The sequence below is a fragment of the Cydia fagiglandana genome, chromosome 6 (genome assembly GCF_963556715.1).
Source record: "Cydia fagiglandana chromosome 6, ilCydFagi1.1, whole genome shotgun sequence".
In the NCBI taxonomy this organism is placed as follows: Eukaryota; Metazoa; Arthropoda; class Insecta; order Lepidoptera; family Tortricidae; genus Cydia; species Cydia fagiglandana.
In genome coordinates, this window is record NC_085937.1 from 20721501 (window position 1) to 20749111 (window position 27611).

The 27611-nt window shown below is 37.9% G+C and overlaps 1 protein-coding gene and 1 long non-coding RNA gene across 6 annotated transcripts in view; one reads left to right on the top strand and one right to left on the bottom strand.

Annotated features, from left to right (window-relative positions):
• The window catches only part of LOC134665459 (uncharacterized), a 430855-nt gene that overhangs the window by 301997 nt on the left and 101247 nt on the right, over positions 1-27611 (bottom strand). Inside the window, exon 1 of one of the 4 annotated variants that reach the window (XR_010098375.1) lies at positions 23923-23932. The exons of 2 other annotated variants lie outside the window; for them this stretch is intronic. This is a non-coding gene — a long non-coding RNA (uncharacterized LOC134665459). Of the gene's footprint in view, positions 1-5166; positions 5177-23922; positions 23933-27611 lie in introns of those variants that run through there. One more of the 4 variants, XR_010098376.1, reaches the window with a different exon arrangement.
• Positions 1-27611, top strand: part of LOC134665397 (protein tiptop) — a 424238-nt gene that overhangs the window by 167645 nt on the left and 228982 nt on the right. The gene's annotated exons all lie outside the window — the stretch shown is intronic.

The window sequence follows — 27611 nt, forward strand, 5'->3', positions numbered from 1 at the left end:
TTAATATTAAAGACATGAGATAACTTGGCAACTAAGACTGATATCCTACTTTCCTATTACCTTTTCTGACAGACCTCCTACCGAACGAGTAGGTATAAGAAGTGAATTAAAGCAGGTTTCAACGTTTAATTAAAGCCATGCTAGCGAGCACTTTCAATCGTGGCTGAGATGGACACATTAACAATTCAAGAACGTTGAAATAAAACTGCGACGAGGGAGGTCTAGCATGGTTATGGGGAAATATGGTTTTTTTTCAACTACGGCACCGGCCAAACAAGCACGCCCGCCTGTTGGTAAACTTATTATTATTCCATATTTCGTGTCATTAGTCTGATCAGATGAGGACAGCGTCCTTTTTAGGGTTCCGTACCTAAAGGGTAAAAACGGGACCCTATTACTAAGACTATTCTGTCCGTCTGTCCGTCTGTCTGTCACCAGGCTGTAAATCAAGAACCGTGATAGACAGTTGAAATTTTCACAAATGATGTATTTCTGTTGCCGCTATAATAACAAATACTAAAAACAGAATTTAATAAATATTTAAATGGGGCTCCCATACAACAAACGTGATTTTTTTGCTGTTTTTGTAATGGTTCGCAACCCTGCGTGCGCGAGGCCGACTCGCACTGAGACAGTTTTTATGTGACATAGGAATATGGATTAATGTGATTCAATTTCTTTAAAATAAACACAAACTCTATGACTTTAAATCCGACTTAAATTAGTGTCCTCTCTAAAGGACACTTACCATGCTAGGCCATCTAAAGGACGCACAGGGAGATAATGAAATAGGGAGCCGTCCTACACTTACTCGATTATTGAGCGTCTGATCCGATGTGCTTTGTATAGGACAGCGTCCTTTTTATGGGACATATAGGAAGATGGACTAATGTGATTTACCTCTTACGAGTATCACAGATAGGGTGATTAGACTGACTTTTATTAACAGACTTCTAAAAGGTAGAGTTTCACCGACAGTGCTATAATCGTTTATAATTTTAATATCATTATTTCAAAACCCGCTAACAATGAGTTCTTCGTTGGAGACCGGTCTGGCCTAGTGGGTAAGTAGTGACCCTGCCTATGAAGCCGGTGGCCCCGGGTTCGAATACCGGTAAGGGTATTTATTTGTGTGATGAACTGATGAACACAGATATTTTGTTCTTGAGTCATGGGTGTTTTCTATGTGTATAAGTATGTACACATAGAATACACCTAAGATTTAAGCTGTGTGTTTTTGTATGTATGTTTAATAGTGTGGATCAGTGCAATAGCGAATCAAGGAATAATTTTGAGCAAAAACAAAACAATCCCAATTCTTAAATAAATAAGAGCTTTTTATAAACCAACCATTTATGTATCTAACCTGTATAAAATTAAATATATCTGCACTTAGATGTATGCAATCAAGACTTTGTCTCAAAAGCTTCGTCAAGCATAAAAGAATTAAAAAAAAATAAAAAGTCGCCTCCACACCTTTCCGTTTCTTTTTCCTCCGTCAGGACTCAGTCCATACGTTAACCGGAAGTGGACAGCGCTGAAATGGCCACCACCCCTCCCCCTTCCGCCCCCTCTTTAATTAAACCTTCGGATAAGGTTTTAACACCCCCTTCAAAGGTTTTTTAGAACCCTTTTGAGGGTAAGGTGCTTGGTAACCCTTTGTGATGCCTTAGTTTTTTGTAGTGCTTTCTGCTTTGATTTGAGTGTATGGTGCTGACATGTAGGAAAACAAAGGATTGGTCAATGATTGTACATGTACCTGTCGATACCTGTGGAATGTACGGTGTTTTCTCAAGAGTAGGACACATGTTCTGTCTAAAGAACATTCGTACAGAGACACCAATCAAAGCCATCAAAGATCAAAGTAATTATTTGAACATTATTGCAAGTAAAAAAATTTAAATGAAGAAACTTAATGCCTTAGGATTTCTCTACCAGTTGCCTAACTAACACACATTAGTACGTCTTCTTCTTCCTCGCGTTATCCCGGCATTTTTGACACGGCTCACATTCAGCCTGGGGTCCGCTTGACAACTAATCCCATGATTTGACGTAGGCACTAGTTTTTACGCAAGCGACTGCCATCTGACCTTCCAACCCAGAGGGGAATCTAGGCCTTATTGGGATTAGTCCGGTTTCCTCACGATGTTTTCCTTCACCGAAAAGCGACTAGTAAATATCAAATGATATTTCGTACATAAGTTCCGAAAAACTCATTGGTACGAGCCGGGGTTTGAACCCGCGACCTCCGGATTGCAAGTCGCACGCTCTTACCGCTAGGCCACCAGCGCTTCTCAACACACATTAGTACGTATTAGATTTTTATTTTATATGTACGGAATGTATTAGGGACAAACAGCCAAGCCAAGGTTACAATCGCTATCGCTTCGACAACGAAAAGCATTATGTCTCTCTATCACTCTTCCATATTAGTGTGACAGTGACAGTTGCGTTTCGATCGCTACGGAGCCTACGGAGCGTAAGCGATTGGCATCTTGGCTACGCGGCCAGTATTTATACCAAATACTGGCTGTTTGTGACGCACTTAGGGTCGGTTGTACCAACCCGTCCGTACCGTTGGAACATTCGCTAAAGATTGTATGGGATGTCTCATACTTTAACTGCTGATTGATGCTGATACTGATGTAATAGTGGTTGGTGCAACTGGCCCTTAATCTTTCTTATACTTAAGTTTCTTCTAATAGGGTATTTTCCTATTAGTCAAATCAGTTACTTTTTTAGAACTGTCAAAACGATTTGCTAATATGGAATTTATATGAAACATTAGTGATGTCACTGTAAACTCACTTACTTTTTATATTTCTATCCGATTTATTAAATAGAACTTGTGTTTAAAAATAACTCCTATCGGTGTTTTTCTAATAATTATCTGGTGCTTTATTTCATGCATGGTGTAAAAGAATTTATTTTAAATACAGTATAATACCCTATTGTATTGTAATCAGTGAAATTGCACGATATCTTCTTATCACAAACACTCGTATTTCGCATTCTTAAGTAATGTTTTTAATATAAATAAGTATAGTACTAATATTAGCGTGGCCTTAGGGGTTTGTATCAAGGAGCGTTTACACAACCCGCTGCCCGTGACAGAGTGCGAACCGTGGCCCATGGCACAAGCGAGCGGCAGGTGCACAAGAGGAGCGGATGAAATAGAAAAAAATATACAGATAAAAAAAGGAGCAAAAAAATCAAACTTACACATAACATTACAATGCATAGCATAGGTACCTAAATTATAATTATTATTAGTATGGCCCTTACAAGCATTTGTATCAAGAACCGTTTACTCGATTTGCTGCCCCTGACTGATCCTGAGAGGTGAATAACGAGCGTCGGGCTTATAAGCAGATATATTTATAAAGCGATTATCCCACTGATGTGAATTCGTACGCCGCCTGTGTTTAAGAAAACTGCCTAACTAAATAACATCATTAATGCTTAGGGATTTGTGTAAAGAAGCAAGAGTGATTGCAGTGATTTGTCGTAAACTAAAGATGTAAATAAGGGACTTCCGAATAGTTTCAAAACTTGCTATAAAAGATTTATAATGTGGAGTCAAAAAGTTCTTCTTTTTAAGACAGTCACAACTAGTTCATACAGTTAGATCTAATTATATTAAATACAGTCGAATTTCTTTAAAAATATCAACATTTAGGAATAGCACAGGTGATTTTTTTGACAACATAAGTAGCGCCTATGTCTGCCTGTATTTCTCTTAATTTTTATTTGTAACAGTGGTCTAACCACTTTATTAACATCGCTGGTCGCTCGTGAGTCGCGCCGTCTCAAGACGGAGACAATTGGCACGTCAGCAGCAGGGTTACCACAAATCACGCGTGTTGACGCTGAGTTGCTAACTTAGACCACAAGAGCAACGTCGCTTGTCGCTCGTGAGTCGCGCCGTCTCAAGACGGAGACAATTGGCACGTCAGCAGCAGAGTTACCACAAATCAAGCGTGTTGACGGTCAGTTGCTAACTTACACCACAAGAGCAAAGTCGATTGTCGCGTGTGACTTGAGGCGTCTCAAGACGAAAACAATTGGCAAGTTACTACAAATCACGCGTGCTGACGGTCAGTTGCTATCTTAGACCACACGAGCAACGTCGCTTGTCGCTCGTGAGTTGCGCCGTCTCAAGACGGAGACAATTGGCACGTCAGCGGCAGGGTTACCACAAATCACGGGTGTCGTCGGTCAGTTGCCGGCCGCATGTCGCACATGTCTTAAAGCTATATAAATTAGGGATGTCATAAACATACCCCGGGGTTTGGGTGCGGGATTTTTTTACACTAGCCAAAAAATAGGTAAAAGCTGAAAAAATAATAAATGGTTCCTTAAATTTTATTAGGTACTGTACATATATTATACTGGCTAATCAGTACTTTCACTAAACATTTATGTGGAAATAAATAGGTACAGAAGGTACACTTTCGTGTAAATTATGTATTCAGCTGCTGTGGATAGCATATACCTAATATAACATAACAGAACCCTTAGTGTAAATTTCATTCGATAGCGTGACGTACGTACGCGTTTGCGTTAAGTCTCATTTTGTATGGGATTTAGAGTTTCCAAAACATCCCGCTTGGCGCGCTGTTCTAAATCCCATACAAAATGACTTAACGCAAACGCGTACGTCACGCTATCGAATGAAATTTACACTAGTACGGCTACCACCAGTTTTGACATTGACAGATACGCTCGCGTCTACGTAAATTACTTTCTATACATCTCGCTTGCACTAATATGCGAGTACGAGCGAGATACATAGAAAGTAAGTTACTTAGACGCGGGTGTATCTGTCAATGTCAAAATTAGTGGTAGTTGTTTATCACAGGTACAGTATATCTGAATAATTACGACTTATTATCCAAGTAACTGTCTGGAATAGATAGCTTTTATTCCTTGTAAAATCTGACTACTCCTAACCTTCTTTCCAAGATAAAACAGAATCGATATGAACTTAAGTATATCTCAGTAATTACGCGGTGAATAAGTAAGTGACGTCATATGACGTGACGTGTGACGTGACGTGTGACGTGACGGGCGGGGACTGGCTTGATAGTTGTGACTTGTAATTATTTTAATTGTTCAAGACGATTTTCGGTTTTGATGAGGTTTATTTCATCTGACTGCTACTACTTATATAAGGTAGCTAGGTATACTAACATCTACCCATATAATAATATACCTATATATACTACATATATGTTATACCTAATAAAGGAAAAATGTTTTAAAACTGACTACACAGTCATCATTTAAAATCACTTGAAATAAATATTGGCAGTATAACCGGCCACCTGTTAGTAACTGGCCACCCTCAACTAAAAATGAATTCTTTACACCTATAATAAACAGAATTCATTTTATTATAAGGCGGCAAGTTATTGAAGGGTGGCCAGATAATAGAATTCATTTTTAGTTTAAGGTGGCCACTTATTAGCCGGTCGCCAGTAATTGACGATTTACCCTATTTAACTACTAAAACGGACTAAGTAGCACATTAAGCCACATAATACTTGTTATCTAAAATTTTGTATGAAATCTCTTTGCCGTGAAGCAACCTCGCATTTTTCTTTTTCACTTGCAGCTCTGGCTTCTGTAAATAACGAGTACCTATAATAAAACTGACAAACCAACAAACTATAACTATGTTTACAACATAAGTTCCACCCTTACATAGAGATAGTTACATTATGTATACAAAATAAAAAAGAACAAGTATCGTAAAAGCGATCTACAGCTTATTAATTCAGACAGTCACCTCGGAGTCATTTCGCGAAGTCAAGTCTGCAAACTCGGCAAAGTGGCCCCGTTGGATTTTATGTCTGTGGCCGGGGAATGCATTTTGAGTTAGTTTTTTAATTTAGTTTCTTTGTTGATTTAAGTTTTCTTTGGGATATGTTGAAACTTGTGCTTAGGTTGGATATCTAATTAACTCATATAATTTTTTACATTTAAAATATTGGAAAAGGGGTTAAATAAAATGTATTAAGTACAAAAGTAACAACACGTTTGATTAGTATTAACAATTTTATAAAGAAAAAACAGGGCTCAGATGGGGCTAAGTCTTTTCACCATGAACTTAAGTCATGGACATCGTCACGATTATCATATAAGTACAGCTGAAAGTCACTGCTAAGGGCCCACTGATTAACAATCCGCCGGACGGTATCGGCCTGTCAGTCGTTCGGAACTGTCAAAATTTTGTTCTAACTGATACCGTCCGGCGGACTGTTAATCAGTGGGCCTCTTAAGAAAACGCTTTCACCAACCATCTTCACAACGACCGGTTGTGCGCTGCCAACGGTTCTGTGATCAATCTCGTTGTTTGTAAAATGAGTTGTGTGTAAGTTTCGTGTAATCGAAACCCATCAAAAACATAAATGTAAAAAAGGAGAGCCAAGTTCAATACAAAAATTATGCTTGGCTGTGGGGTTCGCCGCAAAAAGAATGGAGATTTAAATGAGTGCCAAGTTCTATGCAAAATCCAAATATGTATTTATAGGAACAAAATAACATTATAAACAAGTATTAAACTCTATTTCTTTGCTTTATTGGATACCTATAACAATTGCTGTTATTTAAAAAAAATGCGAGTTCTTAAAGCAGGTTAGATTTGACTTGGCCAGTTTTCATTACATCAGTCATTTTATAAAGTTATTCAACATATATATTTTGTAATTCTGATAAAAACTGGCCAAGCCAAATCTAACCTACTTTAAGATCTCACATTTTTTTTAAATAACAGCAATTGTTATAGGTATCCAATAAAGCAAAGAAATAGAGTTTAATACTTGTTTATAATGTTATTTTGTTCCTATAAATACATATTTGGATTTTGCATAGAACTTGGCACTCATTTAAATCTCCATTCTTTTTGCGGCGAACCCCACAGCCAAGCATAATTTTTGTATTGAACTTGGCTCTCCTTTTTTACATTTATGTTTTTGATGGGATATCAATACTTTTTGTAAAGAAAACTAGGCAGGTATTGAGATTTAATGTTTTTCTTGTGTTTCCGCTGCATGTTTTTTACTTCTGTTCTTTGTATTAATTATGTGGTGCCGCGCGCCGCCAACGACACACCGTTGGCCGGTTGTTTAGCGCGTATTACAGGTTTTTTGTATGGGGACCCCCCCTATTTTTTAACTTTTTTATTTTTAGATTTTTTCCTACGCTTACACACAATTACCGAGCTGGATTCCAAATTTCATCCTTCTAGGTCATCTGGAAGTTGGTTAGGTTTAGGTACTATATGTCAGTCACAATAAAAAAGAAATTTGTATGGGAACCCCCCCTATTTATTAACTTTTTTTTGTTTTTAGATTTTTTCCTACGCTTACACACAATAACCGAGCTGGATTCCAAATTTCATCCTTCTAGGTCATCTGGAAGTAGGTTAGGTTTAGGTACTTATATGTCAGTCACAATAAAAAATGGTTTTTTTGTATGGGGACCCCCCCTATTTTATAACTTTTTTTAATTTTTAGATTTTTTCCTACGCTTTCACACAATAACTGAGCTGGATTCCAAATTTCATCCTTCTAGGTCATCTGGAAATAGGTTAGGTTTAGGTACTTATATGTCAGTCACAATAAAAAATGGTTTTTTTGTATGGGGACCCCCCCTATTTTATAACTTTTTTTAATTTTTAGATTTTTTCCTACGCTTTCACACAATAACTGAGCTGGATTCCAAATTTCATCCTTCTAGGTCATCTGGAAGTAGGTTAGGTTTAGGTACTATAGGTATGTCAGTCAGTCTTAAAATTTACGACTTTTTGACCTTCATATCTTTATAACCGTTTGAGCTAGCTTCATGAAATTTGGGCTTCTAGATGTCCTTATGGATATAATTAAACACACGTAGTTTTATGTGTTTACCTTAAAGATGTTTTGAGTTATAGAAGGGTCAAAAGTGGCACCAAGTGGTTCGTGTAATATTAAGGCCCATTTACACGATACAAGATTCTTGAACAAGAATCGGCAATAATTGTATGCAAGTTTTGCCGTGCAATAATTGAATTCAAGAATTGAATCAAAGTGTTTATACATAAGCAATAACCAAAATCTTGAATGCAATTATTGTATACAATTCTTGATGGGCAATATTCTTGACCGTATTTTGTTTACACCAAAGACATTTCTTGAACGGCAATAATTGCACGCAAGTCTTGACAGGTCTAAACTTCAAGTTGAATCAGGTATGACGTATTGAAGCCATATTGAAGCAAGAATTGAACCGATTTGCATTGGCAGATTTTCATTCAATATTGAATGGGTGGTAAAACTGATAACATGAGCAAAAATTTTTTTATATTAGGTAGTTCGGAGATAATTAAATTCATAGAAATTTATAGAAGTCATCAATGTTTCTGGGACACAGAGGATAAAAATTACAAATACCGTGAGGCCCTTGCAGATTTTGCTATAGAATTTGGGGTAGAAGGTTTTGGTCCCAAATAAATAATTAAAAAACTTAAGAGCATAAGAACGCAATATTTAGCTGAAAATAAGAAAGTGAAGGATTCAATGGGAACTGGATCTAGCAGTGCTGATGTTTTTCTCGTAACACAGTTGCTACTATAGCAGCGACTATGAACACACCTTCGCGTACGGAATCCATGTCGAAAATAAAATATAGATTGCATAGACCTAGTATTACATAGATGAGCTATACGCGTGCCTCCGTGAGGGACAAAACATACGCATAGCGACAATATTAAAAACACGTTTTAACATTCCTGACAACATACCAAAAACAATCTACGTAATTCGGTCGGGTTATTTGTTGCCCACCATAAACCATACTAAATTTTTGGTGGGGAACAAACAAAAAGTGAGACTGTGACAAGGACAAGCAATAATACCGCTTTCTCTGCTACTCCTACTGAAATTTCCATAAGTGCATCTCGTTCGGTCGTTTGACCCTCCCCGTATCATCTCTATATTATTGCACCTCTATGATGGATTGGCAATTCTTGTATTCAATTAACTGCACTAGGCTTCGTTTACACGTATGCCAGTATTGAATTCAAGTTGCTACTTGAATACAAGAATGTCACGTATGTTTAGATAGTGCAAGTTTTTTGTTGCCTCAATTTTATTGCATTGAATGTTCAAGAATCTTGTATCGTGTAAATGGGCCTTTACACTTGGCGCTGGCTAGCCAGTTCCTTTGCTTGAACTTGGCTTGACACGCTGCCGCGTGTCTAGATACACCTAGGTTTGTTTCAAAACAAAATTCAAAAATGTAGGCCTCAAGGGCTAAGTACAATAGTACCTGGGTATTCATTTCATTGTAATAGTTATCTTCGAACATCGAGCAATTCCGAAAATCTATATGATTCAATCACAGCGTTTGCAAAATCATCCGACATTCTGGACTGGACTAAGTAGTTTAAAATCACCTGAATACACCTTATTAACCACAAACAATAATAACTAGCATAGACTGTAGCAAGTCTAGTTAGGCTTTAACAAGAAGTGAGATTACATCGGCATGATGCAACAAATCATCTTCATATCTTAATGTAGTTAACGCCAAAATGTCAGATGGTTCTCTATATTATTTACATAAACGGGACTTGTAGATATACATACCTCGTCTGTTCATACGTTTTGATACGACATAAAATTTCATAAAACATACAGATAGACAGACCGACAGACAGAGTAGAGAGTAGGGTTAATAACAACGATCTAATACGTAGTTTACTTATACAAATACATACATCGATCAGTCAAGTTTCTTCAACAAGATTTCCATGTTTTCCATAAAATAACTTGAAATCTTTTAAAAAACTCATTCTCATAATTACAAAGCCCACACCTTTACCCATTATCCCGCCAACACATTTCAGAATTAATTCAATTAAAAAAAATAATTATAAGACCCCTTCCGGGCAAGATAAGACTCGAAACTAAATACAAAACTGAAACTACCCCGCACGGTCTTAAACCACCGGCATTCGCGTCCCCAGACGGTGATCCCCACAATCACTGCAAGACGTGCATACGAGTGTGAGGGGGACAGATGCAGGATCCAACCGAGTTGGAAAGGGACAGGGTAAACTCCTGCAGTCGTCATAATTTTGCGAGGCAGACTAATAATAAAGATAAAGCTAGATTCTGTTTTTACGCGCTGTTTTGGCGCGATTTGGTGAGCTTAGGTCTGTGAGGATAGGAATGAGTTTTTTAGTCTTTCTCACCTCACTGTTCTTGTGTGTTAGACGTAGGTTTGTAAGAATTGTAAGCAAAAGCATGAGGCATGCTAACTAGGATTGCTAGGACAATGTGTGTGTTTTTTTTTTATTATGAATGGGCTTACTCATGGCCACAGACTAGCCGAGGCGTAGACGTGGCCTACGATGGAGCGAGCTCGCCCAGAAGGTGCCTGTTCACTCTTGATTTGAAGGTTGCCGGGTCCTCCTAGCTATTTATGTATGTACCTAATTCAAAAAGCGATGCGATAAATTTAGTATAAATTTCTCGATAAAATGACCTTTTCACAACATTTTATCGTAATTGTGTAAACTAGTACCTAATTGGTTCAACTATACAGTCACGTTCCGTGATAGTTAAGCCATTTAGGGTTCTAGCTAAGTTGGACATTTCTTAGCGCATGTATTGAATAACCAATTTAGTTAGGACCCTAAGAGCCACTTGCACCATCCCACTAACCCGGGGTTGAGCGGGTAAACCCGTAACCCAGTGTCAAATTGTACTGGTAACCATGGTAACTCTAGGTTTAACCGGTTAACCCCGGGTTAGTGAATGGTGCAAGTGGACCTAAGTGGCATAGCAATCGCGGAGCGTGATGATACAATTTTACGTACCTATTTCTAGGTTTTTAGGGTTCCGTACCCAAAGGGTAAAACGGGACCCTATTACTGAGACTTCGCTGTCCGTCCGTCCGTCTGTCACCAGGCTGTATCTCACGAACCGTGATAGCTAGACAGTTGAAATTTTCACAGATGATGTATTTCTGTTGCCGCTATAACAACAAATACTAAAAACAGAATAAAATAAAGATTTAAATGGGGCTCCCATACAACAAACGTGATTTTTGACCAAAGTTAAGCAACGTCGGGAGTGGTCAGTACTTGGATGGGTGACCGTTTTTTTTTTTGTTTTTTTTGTATTATGGTACGGAACCCTTCGTGCGCGAGTCCGACTCGCACTTGCCCGGTTTTTTTTTTTAATAATGTGTATTATTTTTTACGTACACTCTTTCCTCATACGATAACATATAGGTATGTAGCAGCTTGCTCGTATTTCACGTCGTGAAGTGTTCACCTTTCGCGTTACCCAATACGAGTTAGGTATGGTAGGTCAGGTATTATGGAAACTTAACATTACGTCGGTGTAAATCATTTTGATATATTGACGTGTTTTATTACCAGAAATAATGTGAATATTTCGTGAATATGAGTAGGTACAATAAATGTTACATTTGGATTGAGACTGCAACAGAATCGCTGCTGCAACGTTACTGCTTACAACGTTACAATATGGATTAGATATGTCAGTGTCAAAAGTGACGTTTCTTCAAACAAAAACGTCACTTTTGACATATCTAATCCATACCGTATCTAGACGTAATATTTGACGCATCTTAAAGTTCGAATCGAGCCGAATGTCAATTTCCTTGTTAAATTGTGTTGTTGTCGCAGCCGCATTGCTGGCGTGATTAGAAATTTAGACTTTAAAATTGTGAAGTTTTGGAGCGATATTTACACAATTTTTAGGGTTCTGTACCCAAAGGGTAAAAACGGGATCCTATTACTAAGACTCCCCTGTCCGTCTGTCCGTCTGTCTGTCTGTCACCAGGCTGTATCTCATGAACCGTGAACTGTCTAGACAGTTGAAATTTTTAAAGATGATGTATTTCTGTTGCCACTGTAACAACGAATACTAAAAAGTATGGAACTCTCAGTGGGCGACTCCAACTCGCATTAGTCCGGTTTTTTAAATATGGGGCATTATCTATGAAAAGGGACCTTATTGTCGATGGCGCTCACGCCGCACAGCGTCGCGCGGCATTGTATTTATATCGGAGCATCGTAATAATGGCGTAAGCGCCATCGACAATAAGGTCCCTTTTCATAGATAACGTCTCATATGTTCATTCTTTGATTCTAAAGTTCATTCTTTGGTTAATTAACCTACGAGCATAACTCACCGATGGAATAGTGTGCGCTGGCATGCGGAGCCGCCTCGCGGGCCAAATCGAACCGATCATATTTCTGCAAAAGTGGATCCTTAATCAGCTCGCTAATCTGACTGAAAAACTCATTGCAGTGATCTTTGACCTGTCATGTGAGTTAATGACATTGTGGAAGGTTTAAGAACATATTAGAGAAAAAGGTATTAGGAATAGAAGTGAGAAAATTATCAAAGTTAATAATGTTTTTCTTACAAAAGTGATTATATTTTTGCACAAGGGGATCATTTGTTTACTCAGTATGTTAATCTGATTGAAAAACTAACTCAAGTGATATTTGACCTGCCGTGTGACTTAGTAGTAGTACCTATCTTAAATCTAGATAGGTACGAATCTAAAATTTACAACCTTAAGAAAACATCCTTACATGCATACCACGCACGGTTTCAGGTGCATATGTAATACGTTTAATGGCGTATACCTACTCATCATTAGGTGCATCATACCTACAAAAACATCCTTAAAAATACCTTACAGAGTACCTGCGAGTACACCATTCAGCATTTTTTTAAACACCTTCACCACTACCTTAAGAAAACATCCTTACGTGCATCCAATGCACATGCACCACGTTCTCAGGTGCATCTGAGTGGCGATGCAATTTCCCCGCGCCGTCCGTCATGCGTCCCGCCCATCAATCTTTGCTTCGATCTCACGTCGGGTTTATTATCTCAGATATTCTTGAGGTAGTAAGGAAAGGTGGAAATTTGAAAATGGCAGGCGATAAAATAGGTACTAGGTACATAAGACTGAGGTAACTGAAATTGCATGCATAAATAATAATAATAATTCAGCCTATATACGTGCTGGGCACAAGCCTCCTCTCATGCGCGACAGGGCTTAGGCTATAGTCCCCACGCTAGCCCAATGCGGATTGGGGACTTCACATACCTTTGAATTTCTTCGCAGATGTAGGTATGCAGGTTTTATAAAAAAACTAATATTTAGTAAGCCGGATAAAATTCACAGATGATTGTTTTCGCTCCTACTTTAATGAATTTAACCTACGTGCCATATTATTTGTAGCAACTACTAATGATTCCAAAATGGCCAAAAATGGCGTCCAGTATGCGGCCTAATGAGCATACTTTCACCGGCAAAATCCTGTAATTAACTTAATGAACGCCTTCTGCGGACTCGGCGCTTGCACAGGGTATTGGACAGTACTTATAGATCTAATGTACTAAGGTACGAACTAACAGACGATTGTTGGTTCGAACATCGTTTTGTAGAGTCTGAAATGGTATTGGCGGCCATTTCAATTTTTTGTTTTATTTTATGATATTTATTATTTTATTTGATATACAATATATACATACATTTTAGACTTCCCGTTAGGCACAGAATAACTAATAGTACCTACTACCGCGTAAGGTCTGCGTGCAGTGCACCTAATGTTTTTGAGCAATACCTATCTAAAACAGAAAATAATAAATTAAATAATTTCATTGCCTATTCTTCATATTAATCATGATACAATACGTAATGTCTATGTATACGTATGTACTATACGTATGTCAATGTCTATGTCTAATGTTTAAAGCTCAGTTGAAAATAGCTAACCTATAACTGCTATGAGCTGCAATATTAAATTAAATTAAATAATTCTTTATTTCAGGCCTGTGGCCCATAAAAAGTTGTTAGTAACAATGCCTTAGTCTATGTTAGTATACAAACATTTAAAATAACAACTAAATTACAATTAAAATAACAACTAAATAAATTAATATATTTTACACAAGCCCGAGCATTATTTGCCTCCATTTGTTATAAATGGGGCAGTCAAACCTATACGCAAACAGTCCCAGGATGCTGTTGCTGCTGCTTCGAACGCGACTGAGCAAGGAGGCCACTTTCTTGCGGATGATGGCGTGGAACCCGTCCGTGTGCGCCTCCGCGAACATAGCTGATGCGCTACAGAACCGGGGCAACTTCATCAGCATCCTGAAAATGTTGTTGTATTGTATACGCAGAACATTAGCAGCCTTACGGGTGTATGTCACCCACAGACTGCTCGCGTAAAAAAATTGGCAATATGCCTTAAAAAGTGCCACTTTAACCGGCTTAGAGCATCGAGCAAATCTGCGAGCAATCATGTTACCCCTGACTGCCAATGCTCTGCGCTCCCTTTCAAGGTCACTGTCATCTTTCAGGTCTTCGGTGACTACATATGTTTCTGATCAACCTGTATAAATAAGTTGCCAACTAATCTTAGGTCAGTTACCCCCGAACGTGCTAAAAGAGCGACTAAAGGTGACGTTCGGATTGCAACTGTAGTTGTATTACTGCTGCGGTCTTAACGCGGGCGCTGTCACTATCAATATACCTAATAAAAATAAATGACGGATTGAAGGTTCTACCTATATTAGCGGAAGTAATTCAGCTACGAATTTTGTCCATTTTATCCAGGAAATTGATAAATACAGCGGCAACAACGATGCCTTAACAGTATTTAATGTAGTTGACATTCGAGTGTCATCTTCACTGTTCTCAAACTTCTCTTACTAAACTCGTTTTCATTTTCCGAGTCACACACAGGCCTATTCGGATTTCGAGATAATCACAAGATCTAGAGACGAGTTAGAGATCAACGAGACCTACATTAGATATCGACTAAATGTGACTTGGATATAGAAGTCATAACTTGTCGAAAGTTCAAGAGGATGTCCGGAATCACGGAAACGTCAAATTTGACATATCTATCTTACAAATATCTTTAAATTATCCATATCGTCGATCTTGTTAAGGTCGCCGGAAGACGCTGGATGCGGGTCGCTTCCAACCGGCACGTATGGAGGTCCAAGGGGGAGGCCTATGTTCAGCAGTGGACGTCTTATGGCTGAGATGATGATGATGATGATCCATATCGTAACTTGTTGAAGTCTAGTAGAAATCTAATTCATTTTCCGAATCGAGCCGACAGTCTCTCCCACCCCTCCGAGTCATAAACTGTCTGTATGCAAAAAACCGGCCAAGTGCGAGTCGGACTCGCGTTCCAAGGGTTCATTACACAATTTTAAAAAATGTAATTCTTTATGTGAAACGTGAGTGAAATCTCTTTAAAAAATCCGTAGGGGTCGGATCAAAAACTAAGTAATTAAGTCCGACTCACACTTGACTGTACATTTCTAATAGATTTTCCTGTCATCTATAGGTATAGACCTATTTGATGTATTTTTTTCAAAATTTTAGACCCAGTAGTTTCGGAGATAAAGGGGGGGGGGAATGGACAGTTTTGCCTATTCTCTTGAATTACTTCTAAACTGTTTATTCGAAAATTATAAATAAATATATTTGAGATCGTTACAATAAGCTCTTTCATTTGATATGTAACATGATATAGTTTGAAAAACTTTATTTTTAATTTTCTCATTGACCCCCCAAAAGTGGCCCCCATGTTTAAAATTCATTTGTTTACGTTACATGTCCGTATTTGGGTCACAAACTTACATATGTGTACCAAATTTCAACGTAATTGGTCCAGTAGTTCCGGAGAAAATGGGCTGTGACAGACGGACAGACACACAGACGCACGAGTGATCCTATAAGGGTTCCGTTTTTTCCTTTTGAGGTACGGAACCCTAAAAATTACAACGATCAGTTGCTCCCTCGCTGGGCCGGATAGGACAAGTCAGAGGGCCTACCACGAACCACGTTCGACGTGTTGCCTCTTTGTCGCTCTTGTAAATTCGTTCATAAGTGAGACAGGGAGGCAACATGTCGAACATGGTTCGCGGTAAACCTTCAGACCTTGATATAACGCCTTTGTGGTATCTGTTAGCGACAGAGAGGCATTTTTTAGCACCTGTTAGTAATTTTACATTGTAAATCCTTAATAGTGATTCAAAATGAAAAATAACCAAAGAAACCTAGAAACGAATTTTAAATTTCTATAAAATGAGAACCTATTTAATTTCGTCTCTTTATCAATATCTTATTCTTTAAAAACTAAAAAGGTGTTCTCGTCATTGTAGAAAATTTGGGTTGGGTTAATGTTAAGAAGCACTTGTATATTTATGTTACCATACACTTGTCTGTGGTGTGCGTGTTTGTATGTTTTTTTTTATATTTATGTAATTTAATGCTCTAAAAATGATCCGATATAAGTATAATTAATCCTACAGACTCCGTTCAGGTACCTGTGTTCAGCCAATATCACTTATCAACCTTGTGATAGTCAAAGTACAGGCAACCTATTTCATTTCTGGTCCATTTCGTACTTTGTCCCAGTAACAGCTTATATTAAAGCCGCAAGGAACCTTATATCATTGTCACTAGGGTACTAAGTAGCCCAGAAATCAAGTTCGCTGACTGTACATCAAAATACAAAAGCGATTGTTTAATTTGCAAAGTTATATCAAGCCACTCAACAGCTTGCTATTCGCAATTGACAGCACACATATGCACTGTACATCAGCTCCCATAATTCTAGTAAAATTACCTCGCATGCCGGCACCCCATAACGTTATCGATGCCTCTGTAATACCTGACCTTATTTATACCTTATTCCTTTACAATAAGGTTGAAAAGTCGTCAAATAACAGTGTGATGGTAAAGCTATCGATGCTTCGGTAATAACTGACCTGATGTATACTCTATGTCGTCGCAATAGGGCTCACAAATGGACAGTGAATAGACGATGGTACTAATTCAGGGGTAATGCGACTGGTCGATGATTAGAATTGTTCGGAGCTCGTTAGTTAGGTTAACTGGTTATCATCGATCCAGGAATATACTTCCGTGCGGGATTAAACCCGTGTGACGTTTACTGCCAAAACGACATCGTTATAGCAAAAATAATAGATAGTATAGAGGGGTCCTGTCATAGTAAATGTTGTGTCACTGTAAATTTACTGCCATCTATCGACAAACGACTAAAACTCAAAATGAAAACGTATCATGAAAACATTTTGATCCATGTTCATTCCCTGATATCTATGTGTTAAAATTGTTAAATATGTAACGGTGTCGTCACGCCATCTAGCCGAGCATAGGCTAAAGGTGTGTGCGGCATCTATCCGAGAATGACTTTTTCTTGATTTCCGAGGCACGTTTTTTCCTTAGACTTTATTCATCTTATACGAAGTTACATATGTCTTTGGTTATATTAATTTCGTTTTATTGTACCTAAGTATGTCAAAAATGACAATATGTTCAATTCACATTATCCAGAACAACGAACTAGAATAACTATAGAAGTCTGACTTGAGGTCAAAAATGCAGATGTACCTAGTACAATCAAGGTCAAATATATGTTAACACTATTGCACTTTACTCCTTCGTAATAAGGTATAAATGTAAATTGTTGGTTATATTTAGATAATAATGATATTCTAATATAATTAAGTCCATTATAATCTTCCTTCAAAAAGTAGTCTAATATGTTTTGTTATTATATCATTGGACCTATCATAAAGTAACATAATATTTCTTGTTACAGGTAAGTAAAGATAAGAAGACAATGAGGTACAGATAACCTCACTTCAGACCTGGTAAGAAAATGAAAACAAAATTATGAACCAACCAAGGGATATTTCTGAAAGGAAAAGAAAATATTGGAATATACTTCTTACTACTTCTTTATACTTTTTTTTCTTTTTCTTCTTGTGGTCGTGACCCTCCGGTATGAGGAATCGAGGAAGAAGATACTTCTTAAGGCAAGTTTAAAAAAAATCAAAATGTTTATTTAAAAACAATAACCATCGTTATCCTTATTGAAAAGAAATAAGAGGTTATACAGGGTGTTTGGTACATCGTTTGCCAAACTAAAACGGCTGATAGGTTGAGTCATTTGCTATGCCTAGAAAAACAAAATTGGCCATGGATTTTTTTTCTACTACGCAAGTAAAAATTTGAAATGTACGGAAAACTGGCATAGAAGTGAAAAAAAATGTGCGCCAAATTAAAAATTTCTAGGCCTGAGAAGATAGCAAATGACTCAACTTATCTGCAGTTTTAATTTGGCAAACGATGTACCAAACACCCTGTATTTCAGTTATTTTTGTTGCTCTCTATCAAAATATTTCTACTAGACAAATCACAACAAACTGTACCTAGTCTGTTTTATTGTAGGGTTCCGTACCCAACGGGTAAAAACGGGAATCTATTACTAAGAGTCCGTTGCCCGTCTGCCCGTCTGTCCGTCCATCTGTATGTCTGTCACCAGGCTGTATCCCATGAACCGTGATAACTAGGCAGTTGACATTTTCACAGATGATGTAGGTATGTACCTATTTCTGTTACCGCTATAACAACAAGTAAAAACAGAATATAATAAATATTTAAGTGGGGCTCCCATACAAGAAACATGTTTTTTTTTGCCGTTTTTTGCGTAATGATACGGGACCCTTGGTGCGCGAACCCGACTCGCACTTGGCCGGTTTTTTTATACCTTAAGTTTTATATCTATTCCACCCATTCAAACACCAATAAAATCTCGATTACAATCCACTCCATCTTTAAACAACCACAATCTATCCAACGATATCTATAACAGGTCAATATCTTACAACAAATCTGCCGTCAGTTGAAACGATTTCCCATACGAAATCATAATGGCGACCGAGACGGCACATTAATTGTGGCGCTAACAAGCGAGGCTATTTATACCGGTCGGTCTGCTGTGCCAGTTACCTAGGTTTTACCGCTTGATCGGTAAAGCCGTGTACATACGTGTTGCAGGATTGTGTGTAGTTAGCTTTAGTAAAATTTGGAAGACAATCGTCAACAAAATCATAGTAAACGTACTAATTTTGCATTGCATTTGTAATGACAAAGTGCGGCAATGTCATCAAATCATTAACCTTTCGTTTGCCTTCTCCCGCATACGTCATAGACAATTTAGACTTAAATTTTTAGTGTTCCGTACAAAACTTTGTTTACGGAACACTTATTTAATTTCAATTTCAAGTTTCTTCATTCAATAGCAAATTTTTAAAAAGGACATAGGAAGGGTTGATGTAAATCTATTTTAATTGATGCAAAGTTAACGTAGACGGACTGTAAGACAAAATACACCAGTAAATTCCAGTGGCAGACGATGGATAATCTAAATATCAGCAACTATGCTGTGCTAAATCTAAAGCACCTTGCACATATACATACATACATATAACTATACGTAGCACGATCCCGCGATTTGAGCGAAACCCTTATCACACTGACGTGCCACTCCTGTGTGCAAGCGAGACAGCGCTACACACGTATATAGCAACGTCCCGCTCGCTCACCGGAGCGGCCGACGGACCCGAAGACCATAGATCGTCGACGGCAGATGTCTCCGCGCATGCGCACATATCTGATCCACGACCAAGAACAAAATGTTTACTTACAAAATGTCGTAAGAGCTATGAATTTAGTATTGAAGTAAGATCTCTTGTAGTTAGGTGGTAATAAAGGGCATTTTGAAATGTGTCAATTAGTTTTTCAAGGAGTTTGTGATTAACCATATATCTATACCTACGTGTCATTAGCGTGTCTGTAGGTGTGTGTGAGGTTACTGAGAGTTGCGAATAAATGCAATTTTATCTTCAGTGATTTTTCTTATTAAATATTACTTTTCAGGTTAGACAAAGTCGTGGACCAAGATTTTAAAATATTGATCTCAAATAACTTACGAAATCAATTTCTTTTTCTCCGTCTTATAAATGATAGTTCACTCCAGATTACCTACTACCTACTTAAAGTACCTTTGTGTCAAAATTCATTAAAATCTGTTCAGTGGTTTTTGCTTATAAGTAAAAATGATTATATTATAATTCGGCCTTTATACCACCTATATACGTCCCACTGCTGGGCACAGGCCTCCTCTCCCGAGAGGGCATGATTTAAAAAACCGGGCAAGTGCGAGTCGGACTCGCGCACGAAGGGTTCCGTACCATAAAGCAAAAAAAAGGGAAAAAAATGCAAAAAGAAAACGTTCACCCATCCAAGTACTGACCACGCCCGACGTTGCTTAACTTTGGTCAAAAATCACGTTTACTGTATGGGAGCCCTACTTAAATATTTATTTTATTCTGTTTTTAGTATTTGTTGTTATAGCGGCAACAGAAATACATCATCTGTGAAAGTTTCAACTGTCTAGCTATCACGGTTCGTGAAATACAGCCTGGTGACAGACAGACGGACAGACGGACGGACGGACGGACAGCGCAGTCTTAGTAATAGGGTCCCGTTTTACCCTTTGGGTACGGAACCCTAAAAAGTTTATTTCAAAGTTACAAATCATTTCCTTACAAGAAAGTACCTACACTAAATAACTAAATTAATGGTCTGTAACACTGACAATTTCCACTTCCTAGCTATCTAAACAACTCCATCTTATTTACGTATCTACTCGCAAGAATTATAGGTCTTTGTACAGTTTAGCCTTTTCTGGCCACTTCTAAAAACGGGTGTCATTGTTAACTGCGCCTTTCAATATTTATTTGTATGGAATATTTTAATACTAAGTTAGCGGAGTATTGGAATAGTGAGTGGTTAAAGGATGACTCACGCTAGACCGGGCCGTGCCCGGACCGGGGCGGGCCGGAGCGAGCCGACGCAGGAGCTGTCAGGAGCGCCACCGTGACCGGGCCGTTCCGGGGCCGGGGCGTCAGGGCCACCCGTTTATTACATTAACATTAACACTAGTGCTGTCCGAGCAATGTCCAAGCCTCTAGTGTTTACATGTAGGAACTCGAGTCCTTTGAGTCTGAATTTGATGTAGGCACAGCTCGTTTTTACAAGACTCTGCGCTTAAAAAACTTCTCCCGAGTTCTGTCCTTTGTAGTCCTTTTTAAGGGCAACTCAAAAGAACTCGAGCCTCCAAATAAAGACTTAGTTTGGTGTAATATTATTAGGAGGTTGTAATATAAAGTAATGGGTAACTAATACATTACAACACACAATCGCAACAAGCTTAAGCAAGGAGCTTATTTTGAATAAATCGTCACCAATGAGATCAAATCAATTTCCTGTTTTTCAGAGATGTTCAAAATGTGAATTATATTATTTATTTAATCGATATAGACGTTATTATTACGCAATAATAGCATTTGCACAACAACAACATTGAAACATTGAAATTGAAATTGCATGAAAATAAAACTTTCTAACAAAATAGTATTTATATGCTGGCCGTTATTTTCAGTTTTTTGGCGCATTATAGAGAGCTTACTAACATATATGTACATATGTAGAAACAACTTAAATAACGCGATATCTTATTTGCCACCTAGGAATACTTTTAGAAATAGATATACATCTGTACAGTCTGCATTCAAAATAATTTGCCACAGTTTTATTATTGTTCTACAGTTAAGTGTAAAAATATGGGTGCATCAACTTACTCAAAAATATGTCCCATAGTTCTTAATTCGCAGGCATAAGAGTTACAGGACATATTTTTGAGTATGATAAATGCACCCATATTTATGCACTTGGTTGTACATATATAGACATACTAGTATCTTCTCTTTGGCTTGTCAGAAATGTGAGGGTTTAATAGTGACATTTGATTCTAACTAACTAGGTACCTATACTATGCGTGATGATGCGTGGTGCCCACCTTGCCGAAAGGTCAAGGATTGGAGGGAGGATTTGGGGATTTTAGTCTTTTTCATTTTTTAGGTAGGATCAGTTATATAAGTTTTATTTTATAAAGTATATATAGCTATTTAATCTTATTTTTATTTGAAATATAATTTGACTACCTATCTTCAATAACATCCGATCAAAGTGGCGTGCTCTTGTGTTGGAGGCCAAGACTCATTTTGTGTCACCGCGCCAACCAAGTAAGTAAGTATTCAATAACCTCGATCTCTTAACATTTCTATATAGTTTGCTAACACATCAACAACATTTCCACTTTTAGCCATGCCCCGTACATGAATAAACATGTCTGTCACGATAATTCTGTGCCGAAATGACAGCTGAAGCCTTGTGATGCTTGCTAATACCTTATTTGCATAACTTGAAATCAGGGGAGGTTTCGTTTACCCCAGGAGTGCTTGGTAGATGGTTATTGAGATGCTTTAAAAAGGTAAACTCCTCGATGACGCTTGGTAAGATAATTTTTATTTTTACTTATTATAGGTAAATCAGTAAATGTGAAATGTTAGTTAGAAATTTGTTGAACCGGGAATCGAACCCTGTAGTTTTATCATAGGTACCGATCGAAAGGCTTCATCGTAAGGATTATTTTTTGCTAAATAACATAGTGTCAGAAATAAAAGGAAGACCATGAATTTTATGTACGTTGTGTCACTACCTTCTCCCACACAGTCTGAAACTATCGACACTAGAAAAAAAGTCAGGCCGTACACTTGTCCATCACTGGCTGTATTTATAAAAATACAAATTTTCGTCGACTGTACGCAAACTCCTAAGACACGTCTCACCATAGCGTCCTGTTTTGGTCCGCCATAAATCGGCAGCCTATTAGATATGCGTCCGTATATCAATCGATGGCGCAGATTTGGTTCCACGAACAATGTTGGACGCTACCTGTCGACGGCCGTAGGGCTGCAACGTTGCACATTTTGTTTTATTTTTTATCGATATTTTGTATACTGTTACGGTGGCAAATTACGTACGGCTCATCTGGTAAAGCCGGCGTGTTGCACGCGCTTTCAAGCTAACATCTAGACCATCTACAATTTAAATACAAATAATATTATTTGTATTTAAATTGTAGATGGCCTAGATGTTAGAAGGGAAGTGAGTCTAAACCGTAAAATTATTCAATGTATATACATTCAATTGTATCAATTGTATCAATCTATATAGACACATTACCTTCCTATGTACCTAAATTCATTTTCTGTGTTTATGTCATTTAGACTGACAAGTAACTTTATGAAAAAAAAACCCTCCTTTCTAATAATTTAACTAACTATCGATATCGACAAATCGACTCCCGTCCCTGCAGCTATCTCCCGCGGTATCGCACGCGCCGAAAGCCCGGCTTTTGTCCGCGCAAGATATATGCGCCCGCGCACCGCTGATTTATGCGTCCGTAGCCTATGGAAGCTCATTAAAATATCACGCACGGTTTTTAAGGAGGGAGGAAAACTGAATGATTTTTACCTGAAGTTGTGAATAAAATCATTCATTCATTCATTTATTAACTACTGACATTATTTATTTATTTATTTATTTAAACTTTATTGCACAAAGTATATACAAAAATGTACAAATGGCGGACTTAATGCCAAATGGCATTCTCTACCAGTCAACCATAGGGCCAAACAGACATCTACAATTGGTCACATTGGTTGGTACATTAGTCAGACATAGGTGTAGAATGGAAAATTTGCTACAGAGCTTCATTATTTTTACATCGATCTGACCTCAATGTAAGTAATGGTGAAGTTTATTTATTTTTATATTCATGTTTTGAACATTTATTTAACAGTTTTGCGAGCGCTTCTAAAATACCGCATTGTAGTCTGATTGCATCGTTTTAATGGTTTACTATTTAAATACGGACACCAAAGACAATTTAATTCATTCATACAAAAAGCAGAAGGTAAGATAAAATTTCTTTCTAAACTTAACTTCCTTGGCTTCGTTGTAAGTAAATATTATTCAACTGAGTTATCTATGTCAATATAAGTAAGTCTTAAACCGATAGAAATAGTCTACTTACATTATATTATGTCTTTTATCATTATAAAACCGTAAAACGCAGGCGCACCTACAATCTAAAACGACCATTAGGTAATAAACATATTAAATTGCACCGTGAGAATGCATCAGAACGTACTTTGATATATCTCTTCCTAATCCCATTCTATACCTCAAATAAATTAAGCGGTACCCAATAAATTCTTCTAAGCCCAAAAATTATCCGACCTCATATGACAGTATCTCATAAATTGACCTTCCGAAGTCCAGGTAGATTGAACCTCGTAAAATCAAATTAGGTATCTTTGTGTCGGGAGTATTTATCTATTTTATGGAGCAACACGACATATTGTTGATACGTTTTTTGGGCATAGTTTTATGTTTATGTTGCACATAAGTTGTCGGGTTTATGGGGTGGACAGTTATAGTTTCGATCTGTGGGAGTTAAATAGCATTGTGTGGTGGAGTAGAAGGATTTTGGGGTAGATTGTGTTGATAGTTTTTAGAACATACTTTACCTTACCTAAGTCGCCTTTTTGCTTATTGTTATTGCTTTCTTTCAACTATTTTCTTAGTATTAAATTTTTTCTGCGATAAACTGGTGTCGAGACCCATTTTCGCAAAGCAAATTGCAGTGTTAATGCACCTTTAGTATATATGACATACCCTAAGTTGCATGCATTCATAGGCTACTATTATAACATAACTGCTTGCCATCAATCAGATCATACGATTGCCACTATCATAATAAATTGTAAAAAAGTGACAGATATTCCAATTATTGCGGAAAGTAATTTTCTTTAAATAGTCACCCTCATTTTCTTATTCAAATGTGTCATTTCAAAATTCTTTATATGAGTTAAAACTGAATAGATTTACCTAGGTAAATTAACACATTTTGTAAAGATTGGCGGGAGTGTGCATCGGATAGGACCAAATGGCGGGAAAGAGGGGAGGCCTTTGCCCAGTAGTGGGACACTCCTAAAGACTAATAAAAAAAATTAAAAAATAAGTTTTTCATATATTACCCCGGCCCGAAAGATGATTACGATAAAAATTAACAAAAATACCATAATAATAGCGTATTTTGTCCAATCCGCTCGCGTCAAAAAGATTTCCTGAACTTTAAAGTGTACCGCAATAAGAGCAAGCCATAATGACAGTCATCGTTCTATCAGTAATGAGCCAGTAATTAGTAACGATTATAATTGATCGGTCGCTGCGAGCCAAGCGCGCGGGCGCCGACAGCAGATTGACTAATGCTCGCGGGTGACAAATGCAATGCGCGTGCGACCGATATGCGATAGGGCTATTTCAATTTGGATTAGCGGGCTTCTTTTTTTTGTGAACTATTTACATATTAAAGGAAGGGCCTGTGAAGGACTAATATAAATAAATCCAATGAAAAAGACTGTAATGTTTCAAAGGCAGAAGAAAGGTCGTTATTAGGTATACGTATAAGATCCAACTTGTCCCTAAATTCGCTTACGTAAATTGTTTTTACTAGTTATCGATTCCTTTCTAGTGACGAAAGATATGAGAAAATCTGCACATTGTGTAAAGAATTTTATAGGTATACGAGTATATATCAAGGAGTCCCCAATTTACATTTGGCTCAGCATGTACGCACTATTAATCTCCAAATTAATAAATTACTTAGTATATTTTCATTTCCACCACTTAGATGGTCAGTTTAGACGGTCCTCAACTAAGTTTCTCTAGATACTACTTGCCTCGCACAGCTAAACGGCTCGGCCACGACATCGAGCGACTTGCGACGGCGGGAGCGATAACCATAGGTTGGAGCGAAAGGTACGATCGCTGTGTCACGCTCCAACCTATGGTTATCGCTCCCGCTGTCGCAAGTCGCTCGATGTCGTGGCCGAGCCGAAACTGTTGAAAGAAATGTCACCCGCGATATTTCCGGACTATCATGTTTATTTTCCACTGAGCATATTATAAAAGATTCGCACTCAAATCAAACTTCACTCACTCATGTAATAAATTAGCACCAACCTCCTGACTTAAATGTTAGATCTGCTCGAAATAGAAGATGCCATTAATTTAGACACTTAGCCAAACTCGTAACCTATCTAGCTCATGTCACGTGTAGCGTTCGAAACTCGTCACCTCGTGTTACGAGCCGTCTCAGCTATGTAGCGAGTCGCCACCTTCGTGATGAATCGCGCCCGCCTACTGGTGACACAGTTTCGATGTCGTCAAACTGTGGGGCGGTGAGGATTAGACATTAGATTGTGTCAGGAAATTAATAAGCTTGCAATCAAACATTAGTTAAGTCCTACATCTTTTGTGTTCCTGAAATTTAAAAACATTGGCAACACAAATGCCCGTAGTTTTGAAACAGACCAAGTATGTGCCTGGAGTTATTTTGGTCAACGCAGGTCACAACCAACGCTTCCAACAGAGAAGAATTGCGGCGTATTGTGAAGCTCGTCACTAATCGCAAAAATGAAGATCACGACCACTCTGTCAAGAGTAAATGTATAAGATAAGTCACAATCAGAAAAATGGCTCCTTTAAATGCAAAACATAACAATAAAGTCACTTTTAGATGCTAATAATTTAGGAACAAGTCCAGGCGTGGCTCACTCCGCGATTTCGTCGCTTTGCTACAGGTAGCTAAAACTCCATCCATTCGACCCCAATTTTGGGGTTTGCCATAAGCCGCGCGTGGCGCTGTCGCCACCTAGCGGCCATATCTGTGCTGATCGTGATAGACGCGTTTTGTTAGAGAGTGAGTCTTCTGTACTTAGTACTATTATTTATTCTATGACAAGACACGTAGCGCACTTGACTTATTTATGACTTCATTAGACAATGGCAATACAATATAATGTAATAAGAGTCCACACAGTTGATTATTAATTAAGAATATTAAATAGGAAAATTATTTATGACAGGTCAGGTAAGTGTGTTGCTAATAGTAATCCAGAGTGCCAATGAAATGACGCACCTAGATTCCATCAACTTTCGGTTGTATAAATTAATCAGCATTTAATCAATATAATCATGTGCTAATATCTCCAGGTATCTTGGAACCAGCTCAAAACTACCCGTCACCTGTTTTAAAACCGACTGGGGTTACATGTACTTAACAAAACTGTCATTACTTCTGACACTCGGCCGGACGGAAGATGACATGTTTAAACAGAAATATGACAAGACAATCTCGACCTTATGGAGGAACATTTAAGGGTGGGTAGGGGGAATGACATGTTAGTTGTCAGAGGCGTAAAACATCTGTCATTGAGTAACAAATGTGGACAGGAATTGATGTGCGCTCGGACAGTGAAATACGCGGATCCGTCGTCTATTTTTGACTGCAGCTGTCTTGTGCTATCAAATACAACTTTTCACGCTTAGAATAGTTGGGGCTAGAAATAAAAAGGGTTCTAATGACGGACGATGAATGACTGGGTGGGATTAATTTGATTTAGACGAGTTTCTTGGCTTTGAGTGTAAAATAGACAGACCTACCATTCGCTTGATGCGTAAAATAAGTCGTGACGCATGATTTGGTATGCGGAAGTCGCGAAATGATAAAAAATTTGAAGAACTGCTTATAAGGTTTTAAAATATTGTGAAAATTTTATCAAACTATCTTCTGTCCGCGACTTCGACTGCGTGGAATGATGATGATGATGCTTGTTAAAAACTATCTTATACCTATATTTCCCGGGCCTCAAACCATCTCCACATTAAATTTCATCTAAATCGGATCAGCGTTA